The sequence below is a fragment of the Acanthopagrus latus genome, chromosome 10, assembly GCF_904848185.1.
Source record: "Acanthopagrus latus isolate v.2019 chromosome 10, fAcaLat1.1, whole genome shotgun sequence".
NCBI lineage: Eukaryota > Metazoa > Chordata > Actinopteri > Spariformes > Sparidae > Acanthopagrus > Acanthopagrus latus.
In genome coordinates this window covers 11875313-11885458 of record NC_051048.1, presented here as the reverse complement: position 1 = coordinate 11885458, position 10146 = coordinate 11875313, and the positions used below count along the sequence as shown (strand labels likewise).

The window sequence follows — 10146 nt, the reverse complement described above, 5'->3', positions numbered from 1 at the left end:
AAGCCTGTGTGAAGGTTTTGTGTTTTCTTTCTTTTAGCCATGATCACAATTATACAAATACAGTAACTAAGAGTAACTAATATAAACTGCTCCTCTTTCCATCAGAGGAAAAGTCGAGTGTTTCTCATCATGCACTGTGTTCTGTGCAGAGAAGAGAAAAACATTGCAGCTGTCTTTGTGGTTTAATTGTGATGCTTCAAACACATATCTGGATATACAAGAGACCAACTTAAATGACTGTGGTTTGACTCCCGAGTGGGAAACCACGACACAGTGACATGGTCACCATAGGAAATAGGAGGTTGACACCCTACAGTTGTGAATAGTGTAAATGCATAGTGTACCGCAGGAAACAAGGGATCTTAGAAGTAATATCATCAGTTAAAGTGAGTAACCGTTGAGTCAGTCTTTGCCTTGTGTTACTGGGACGATGACGACCAAAGACATCATCTGTTCTCTTCAATTCTGACGACCTGATATGTAAGTACGAAAAGTAATGTTCTGAGAATCCTTTTGTTGTAATCACGACACTTTGGTCGGGAGTAAATTAATATTTAATATTTACCTCTTCCTCATGATATCTACATCGATGATTTCCCGTAAGGTCATCGTAGCAGTACATATATTCAAATACAAGTACAATCACAATATAAGGGCCAAAATAGAAGCAATAACAAACAATAAAGTGCTATATACAAAATGCAAAAACATAAAAGCCAAAAGTACTGTATACAATAAAATGCTTAAGCAGTTATAAAATAGGATAAAAATACTGAGGTAAATCAAATAAAATGCTGAGGTAAGTGGAACATAACGTGCCAGATCTACACAGTTAAACACATATTTTCGTGGCATTTCAAGTGTTTTTATTGTGAAAAACAGAAGAAACCAAACAAGTGTTTTTGTTGCGAAGTTTTCTCCATTTAATTTGTTTAACCAAACAGCTGCTGATGTGTTTTACTGAGTCACTGTCAAAGCTGTTGGACTGAACTCTCCGTCTTCACAATTTAAACACTGGCGCCATCTTGTGTCAGAAGTACAATGCAGCAGCTTGGCGTAATAATAAAGACAAAGGAGTATTGTAAAGACTGAAGACAGACTGTAGATGTTGGTTGTGGTACATGTGAGGACTGAACTGTGATCACATGACTCTTCACCTCTGTCTCCTCTCACAGGGAGAAGATGATCTGCAGGATCCTGCTGCTCATCAGCCTCAACTGTGTCTGTGGTTAGTTTACAGCTTCACTTTATTACACTGTGATTCAATCAATCAGTTAAAGTCGCCCACATGTGAGCAAACAGTTGATGTTGATGAGCCTCTGCAGCTCTGAGACGTCACTAAACTGTCCACAGAAACATGTAGATGGAGTTTAAAGGCTGCCATGTTAAAGCTGTCAGTGTGTCTGCTCCTCACTTTCCCTCTCTGTCTCCTCAACAGGAACATTTGTAGTGAATGTGACACAGACCTCCTATCAGGCAGAGGAGAACCACAACATCACACTGGAATGGACGTTCACAACCACAGCTGACACTTCCCCCGACTCCCTTTTTATCTTCTGTGATCTGAGAACTGATCACAAAGTCTCAGTCCTGTTTTCTCTATCTGGAGGTGTTGAGGTCCCAGAGTATCAGGATCAACAGTTTGTAGGACGAGCCCAGTGGGACAAAGACGTCCTCAGAGATGGACGACTCAGACTTCATGTGTCCAGACTCAGGACTGAGGACTCAGGCTGGTATCGCTGTAAAGTGTGGAGGAATAACGTTTTGAACTCCAGTGACTGTTGGCTCAACGTCTCTGGTAAGTTGATTGACTAGAAGTCAGTATAACTTTATTAACAGGTTCAATTCAGCACCTTTTCAGCTGTTCTGTTGTTTGGTCTCTTCACAGCAGTGAAGGATTGTCCCGAACCTGAGAAACCCAACACAGACACACATGAGAGATCCAACACAGCAGGTGGTGGAAGGATCGGCCTCTACTGTGGACTGGGACTGACAGCAGCAGTGGTAGTTGTGTTGGTTGTTCGTTGCATTTTATTTATTCACTGTCACTCTGATGAACAACATTTCTGTTCAGTCTTTAGTGGAGGTTCTGAGGAAATAGCTTGATAAACAAAACTCAATGAAACAATTTTATATGATGGACAGATCTGATCAGGGAACCAAGGAGGAGAGGGGAGAGTTCCAGGATGGATCTGTGCTAATCAAGCTCTCTTTTAAGGTTGGTCCTGGCTAATGTCCCGTCGCAGGGAAGGGAAATAAACAAATGGGGCTCAGGCTGGTTAAACAACGTTAAATCAGGGACTATTGGGTGCCCACAGACATCCTGGATCAGACTGTTGCACTGGACAGGTGGGCAGAGTGCGATGGAGGGTTGTGTTGTTTGTTTGATAGCTTCTTCTTTATTCACTGTCTGTCTGGTGAGTCCAGTGGAGGATTTAGAAAACTTCCATCTCAATAGGATCGGAGGAAACCTTCACCTTTATGTTTTCCGTTATTTTGACAGGACGTGTTAATACGTCAATAACAAATGTCTCTGTTTGAATTTGAACAGATCTGGCGATGCCTGATTTGTCAGTGAGTGTTTTGATCACTTTCCCAATCATCCAGGGATTTCTGGGGGCAGTGGCATGTGCGATCAAAACGATGTTTCCTGTTGCAAGATTCAACATTCTGTTCTGTTCCTCTTTTGTCTTTCCTGTAATGCAGTAAGATACTTTTTGGACCATCTTTTCCAAAATAATTTTGAAATGTGTTGTGCCTGTGTCGATCTTTTTCTTGCATACTGATCCTTACGATCAAACAATCCTGGGGGAAAATCTGGTAGATGGTTTGGCGTCAGAGGTTCCAGGTCTTTAGGGTCCTCCAGAAGTTGATGTTACTCCATCGTCCATCTGTTTGCATTATTTACAGTGTTTGCTCAGATGTCCAGTGTTAAGTCACCCAAAGCAAACCCCTTTATCCTTTACGAAACTGATTTTTTCACAATGTTTATTTTTAGCAAATTGTTGACATCCATCCAAAGAGTGACTTTGTGAACAGAATAAACAACTGATGTTGCTCCTTGTGTCTCTCAGTTTGGTTTTGTTCCTTGGGTTGTAGTTAATAGCACAGTTGTAGTAAAGTTTCCTCATTTCATTTTTGGTGCACATCCCTTTTCAGTGCCTTGAATATCCCCAAATTGGATCAGACGAGAGCTAGACTTGGTGTTCCACAAAGTGCATGATGCCACTGAAATTTGGTTTGCGCTTTCGTTTTCCACGAATATCACACGCTAAACTTCTGAATCGCTCCCTCTGTTTAAAAGGAAATGACTGCTTTAAGATTAGCAGACTTGTCAACTTTTCTTGTGTCCTGCAAATCACACATTGCATTGATGCTCCCACATAGGAATAAAACGTAACCCTGAAACAAGGAAGCATTTTCACTCTCAACTGCAGGTCAAGTTCTTCCATGTAAGCTGCTGTGATCTTTGTTGCATTGACAAAATACTGTTGTAGGAGGGTTTTAGCCTTTCAAAGCCTCTCTCGGGACTCATATGTAAACTTGTACAGTGTCTCGTAGACGCCACCCTGCGTATCTTTCCAGAAAATACATGCAGTCCTCTTAAGTTCCACTTTTCACCTCCCCATAGTGTTTGAATGAGTGACTTGAATTTTAAAGGGTCACCTTCAAAATCAGGTACATCTCTTGGCTGAAGGAGGCTTGCCCTTTGTTGTTGTTTTAGCAGCTCAGATATTTCAAATTGCTTTTGAATAATGTGTAGTGTAGAATTAACATTAATAGCATTTTCGGTCCTTTCTACTTGTGCTCTCTTGGTTTCATGTGCTATTTCCAAAGAGGATTTGTTAGATCGACTTGATTTTGCACTGCTTCGACTTTTAATTGAGACGCTTGCCAACATTTTCTTGGTATAGATTCGCTGAGCTTTTCTAAATCACTGGTCATAGAAAGCAAAGCCTTTGCTGTAAGCTTCACTGATCGTTTTCTGACGAAAGTCTCTCCCCTCTCATATTGAGCATCTCTGTTAGCTGCTTCCTTTTCACACAAATCAACATCAGTAACTTGATTCACATCCATTTTGCCTGTTTTCCACCACAAAAAAGATATTTGCAACAGAAATAAAGCTTTTATCATAAACTTTACTCCCCTGGTGTAAAACTTTTAATGTAAGTTGCCTCTTAACTAAATCACTGATACATTGGAATTTCCCTGTTAGTTCTTTTGTGCGCATACATCTTTTTTTATGGCCATGTATTTTTATGGTAGCACTTCCCTTTGCCGCCTTCTCCTTGGATCAGTCCAGAAGAAACTTTCCTCCACTGTGAGTTGCATCCTCCTCGGGATTCTGGTCTCTGGGTCCTGTCGCTGTCGGTTCTGCTCTTCCCCGCTTCCTTTTCTAGCCAACTCCCAGCCCGTTCCGTTTTCTTGGGCAATGAACAGCAGATCCGGATTATCATGGAGTGTCACTTAGTGTCATTTAGTGTAGTCAGCATGTATCTTAGAGAAGTAATTAACAGTTGTGATGTGTCCTCTGGTGGAGAAAACCCTCCCTGGTGTAAGCATTAAATTGGAGAACACTTGCAGTGACTGGCTGTACAAACTGAACAAATAGTCATTTTTTATAATATCTGGGTACAAAAAGGATCAAATGCAGGTATAGTTTGACTGGAGAAATTTTGATACCACTTGGTACGGGGTTATTTGGTCGATACCTTAAAGTTATTGAGTACCGATACCCAGAGCTATCAGTGTATTAATCAATGTATGAGTGCAAAATTGCTTTGGACAAAAGTGTCTGCCAAATGTAGTCATAACTGTGGCCTGTAAAGGAGTTTGTAACTGCCTTCAGTTTATGTTTTCTCAAGAAGACTTTGTCCAGTTGTCAAACTGGAAGAACACAGCGATGTGTTGGAAAATCGACTAAATGCTAACAAACAACACAAGTCATGTTTTATAAGCCTCTTTAATCGTAGCTATCACACCCTTTAGTTTCAGTTATCCTCCTCTTCCTGCACAGACTGTGAGTAAATCAAACTGAAGCTCACAGGTGATGATGTATCTGATCTTCTCTGCAGCAGCAGCTATGATCCACATGTTGTCACAGGTTGGAAACTACTGGCGCCACCTGCTGACATTAACACATGACTGCAGCTGAGAAGGTTTTATTTTACTGTCATCAGAATCAGAATCAGAAACAGATTTATTACCAAGAAGGATTTTAGACCAGCAAGGAATTTGTCTTGATGAAGGAGGTGCATACATTGAAGACAATAAACAAATAGTGACTATAATCAATACAATATAAACAGAACGGAATGGAAGTGAACCTAGCAAAACACTTATAACACAAACTGCATATAGAGGGATCATGTATGAAAATATTCTTTAAAAATATTAAAGAAAAATATCTCTTTCTGTTTTCTTTCTTTTCTAATGTTTTCAGTTCATTTAATGTTTTAATTTGTGTCATTTCTGTTCTGAACCGCTAAATGTTTTCTGTTCTAAAGTTCACCTGATTCTTCTTTACATCCTGCAGGAGGCCAGCACAGGATATACAGGATATACTGTCAATGTTAATGTTATTTCTTATTAAGGGCTAATTCATCATATAGAGCTATAAATGAAAAAGGTAACAACCAAAAGTGCACAGAGTCGTTCCACGTGGTGTATGAGGTCGACATGTTTCTCAGCATTTTCTCAGCATTATTTCAGTAAAGTGAACACAGAGCAGATTTCAGATCTGTCTAATAAGTGACAGAGTTTGATGAGACATCCTGTCGAAATAATGGACAACAAAGGTGAAGAACATCAACTCCATTGTTGTTTATTGTTGTTAAAAACGGTCTCATTAAGTTGTGGATCAAACGGTTTCCTCTGCTCCGGCTGAGCTGGAACTTTTCTAAATCCTCTCCTGGACTCATCAGGCAGACGGTGAATAAATAAAAGTTAAAAAACAAACAACACAACCCTCCATCACACTCCATCAACCTGTCCAGTGCAACAGCCTGATCCAGGATGTCTGTGGGCACCCAATAGTCCCCGATTTAATTGTTGATCAAACTATTTCCTCAGATCCTCCACCAGAGCCTGAGCAGAAATGTTGTTAAATAAAATGTAACGAACAACCAACACAACTACCACTGCTGCTGTCAGTCCCAGTACACAGTAGAGGCCGATCCTTCCACCACCTGCTGTGTTGGATCTCTCAGTTGTGTCTGTGTTGGATCTCTCAGGTTCGGGACAATCCCTCGCTGCTGTAAAGAGACCAAACAACAGAACAGCTGAAAACCTGTTGAATTGAACCTGTTTATAAAGTCTACTGACTTCTAGTCAATCAACTTACCTGAGACGTTGAGCCAACAGTCACTGGAGTTCAAAACGTTATTCCTCCTCACTTTACAGCGATACCGGCCTGAGTCCTCAGTCCTGAGTCTGGACACATGAAGTCTGAGTCGTCCATCACTGAGGACGTCTTTGTCCAACTGGACTCGTCCTACAAACTGTTGATCCCGAGACTCTGGGACCTCAACACCTCCAGATAGAACAAACAGGACTGAGGCTTTGTGATCAGTTCTCAGATCACAGAAGACAAAAAGAGAGTCGGGGGAAGTGTCAACTGTGGTTGTGAACGTCCATTCCAGTGTGATGTTGTGGTTCTCCTCTGCCTGATAGGAGGTCTGTGTCACATTCACTACAAATGTTCCTGTTGAGGAGACAGAGAGGGAAAGTGAGGAGCAGACACACTGACAGCTTTAACATGGCAGCCTTTAAACTCCATCTACATGTTTCTGTGGACAGTTTAGTGACGTCTCAGAGCTGCAGAGGCTCATCAACATCAACTGTTTGCTCACATGTGGGCGACTTTAACTGATCGATTGAATCACAGTGTAATAAAGTGAAGCTGTAAACTAACCACAGACACAGTTGAGCCTGATGAGCAGCAGGATCCTGCAGATCATCTTCTCCCTGTGAGAGGAGACAGAGGTGAAGAGTCATGTGATCACAGTTCAGTCCTCACATGTACCACAACCAACATCTACAGTCTGTCTTTAGTCTTTACAATACTCCTCTGTCTTCAATATCCTGCTCATTACTAGGGGTGGATATCGTTAGGATTTTATCGATACTGATACTGATACCGATACTCTTATCAATACTACAACATTTAATTTTGTGTAAAAAAATCCCTAACTGGCCCTCCAGTATCTGTATCAATAAAACAATAATTAAAAACAAAAAAGTTGATATGTGATAATAACACATACTCTTCCAACTCAGAGTGTCACTCATGTAGTTCCAGGAAGTTCTGATGTGGATTTTCACAATTAAAGCCCTCCAAAATGTGACTTTTTTGCTGATATTTTCCTTTGATTTCATATTTAATTTAAAAGAACAGTACCTGTTTCCACAGACTCACTTCACTTCAGAGTGATAGTACTCAACGTCAGAATTGCACTCAGATAATTCCAGGAGGATCTGATGTGGATTTTCAAAATTTAAGCCCTGTGAAACGCAAAATATTTATAATATTTCCCTCAAATACAGATTGATATTGGAGGGAATCTGCCGGTGTCCACAGACTAATTTCACTTCAGACTGATGGTATTCAACCTCAGAGTTGTTCTCAAATTATTTAAGCATTATTTTCCCTCCAAATTCAGATTGACATGAACACCTCTTTCAGCAGGGCCAATTTCACCAACCCAGTCACCCCGGAAGACTACCATGTCCTGTAGTTTCAGTCGCAAAGTGTTTCTTCCTTGTCTGTCTGCCACATGTGCTCCCTCACCTGGCCCATGTTGGCCAGATTTTTATCTTCTGCCTTGTGTGCTTATAGTTTTACAGTCTTTTACCAGTGCTAGTCCCTCTCCCTTTAGAGAGTTTGCTTCGTTGTTCTTTAGTTTGCCTATTATATAGGTGGATTTGTTCATTTGAATTTAAATGATATTGTCTATATACAGTTCCTTCTAAAAGTATTCATCCCCCTTGAACTTTTCAACAAGTTATCATGTTTTCACCACGAATGTAAATGTATTTTATTGGGATTTTCAAAATTTTGAAAATCCACATCAGATCCTCCTGGAATTATCTGGTTGCAACTCTGACGTTGAGTACTATCACTCTGAACAGAAATGAGTCTGTGGAAACAGGTAGTTTTCTTTTAAAGTAAGTCTGAAATCAAAGTGAAATATTAGCAGAAATGTCACATTTTAGAGGGCTTTAATTTTGAAAATCCACATCAGATCCTCCTGGAACTACATGAGTGACACTCTGACTTGAAGTACTACCAATCTGAACACAAATGAGTTTGTGGAAACAGGTAGTTTTCTTTTAAAGTGAATCTGAAATAAAGGGAATTATTAGCAAAAATGACACATTTGACAGGGCTTTAATTTTGAAAATCCACATCAGAACTTCCTGAAATTATCCGAGTGCAACTCTGAGGTTGGGTTCTATCAGTCTGAAGTGAAATGTGTCTGTGGAAACAAGTAGTAAATCTGAAATCAAAAGGAAGTATTATCAACAATCTCAATTTTCAAAGTGCTTTAATTTTGAAAATCCACATCAGATCCTCATGGAATTTTCTGGGTGCAACTCTGACGTTGAGTACTATCAGTCTGAACAGAAATGAGTCTGTGGAAACAGGCAATTTTCTTTAAAGTAAATCTGAATCAAAGGAAAATATCATCAAAGGTCACTTTTTAGAGGGCTTTAATTTTGAAAATCCACATCAGAACTTGCTGGAATTATCTGAGTGCAACTCTGACAATGAGTTCTATCAGTCTGAAGTGAAATGAGTCTGTGGAAACTGGTAGTTTCCTCTTAATGTGGAAATATTGAAAATATTTGACTATAAAGTGGGCTTTTATTTTGAAATTCCTCATCAGAAACTCCAGCTATTGTGTTCGTTTTTTATGTTGGACTAATTGTACAAACAGATGAAATGTCCTGGCCCCCATCTCCTAAGGCTTCAGTGTGGTCAGAATAAGGATGGTTATATGAATTAAATAATAGATAAATAATCAATGAATTAATTCCTTAAATGCTCAATTAAGTAATCATCTAATCATTTAGATAATTCATCAATCAATTAACAGACTGGCTGATTGATTGTATTTGTGTGAAATTGCAGACTGCCTTCATAAGTGTCTGCTTTTATTTTGAATTCTGTTCTGGCACGGCATTACCGTAATATCGCCTATATACAGGCACTGCAAATTAAGTGACAGCTAGGTTGACCGGGGATTTTGGAGTGGAGGGTGGCTTGACTGCAGTTAAATGCGGGATAATAAGACACTGACGAGAACGGAATAAGAAAAGACACTCGCCATAGACATCACGGGGGCGCTCGATTTGCTTACCCAGCTGCCCAGGAATGAAACAAATATTAATATCCTTAGTTAGTATTTCGTGCGCACGCCTTTTTTTTTTTTTTTTTTTTTTTTTTTTGACCATGTCATGTCTAGGGCTCCGCACTCATGCATCTATGGGTCATAGAATGAAGCTGACGTATAAAACTAATATCATGATGTGAACATGTAACACTGATACATTTGACAAACATATAAACACTGTCTGCATAAAAAGTCATGAGAAAACAACTGCAAATAAACCCAAACTCACGTTAGAGTTCATGCAGATGAAAGCCGAGGCAAATATCTGATTCTGTTTCAATTTCAATAAATAGTCTTTACGCACACAAGAGTCACACAAGCAGAAACGGAATTCCTGCTTAAATATTTCGTCACGCAGATGTATATTTTATTTTTTACTAAACCAGACTGCTTTTACAGAGAAAGGTCAGTTACTTTCTGATGCTCCTTGAATATTGTGAAAATTAAAAATTACCTGGCTCTTCCGTCCGATCGGTCAGTGGCGACTCAGATGCTTCTCATTGTATAAACCAACAGTGGCAAACAGCTGACAGATCTCTGTAACTGTCGACTGTCCCAGGGACGCAATTTTACCACGCCCTGCTCCTCATCTCCTGTTTCATTCGGGCATGACTACTGAGTGCGTTGTGGTCCACGTTTTCTGCGTTTTCTGCGCATGTTCAGAGTGAAATCACATTTGGTTGTGTTTGTTCCTTTCCAGCGTCCTCTCGCATTTCTCAATATGTGTTTGAAGCATCAAAATCGCAGCATT

At 39.9% G+C, this 10146-nt stretch overlaps 1 long non-coding RNA gene across 1 annotated transcript; it reads right to left on the bottom strand.

Moving 5' to 3' along the window:
* Positions 1-5808: 5808 nt before the first annotated feature.
* LOC119027639 lies at positions 5809-6692 on the bottom strand. The gene is made up of 2 exons (XR_005077451.1): positions 6344-6692; positions 5809-6254 (listed from the first exon to the last, which is right to left on the bottom strand). It is a non-coding gene; the product is annotated as an uncharacterized LOC119027639 (long non-coding RNA).
* Positions 6693-10146: the final 3454 nt, after the last annotated feature.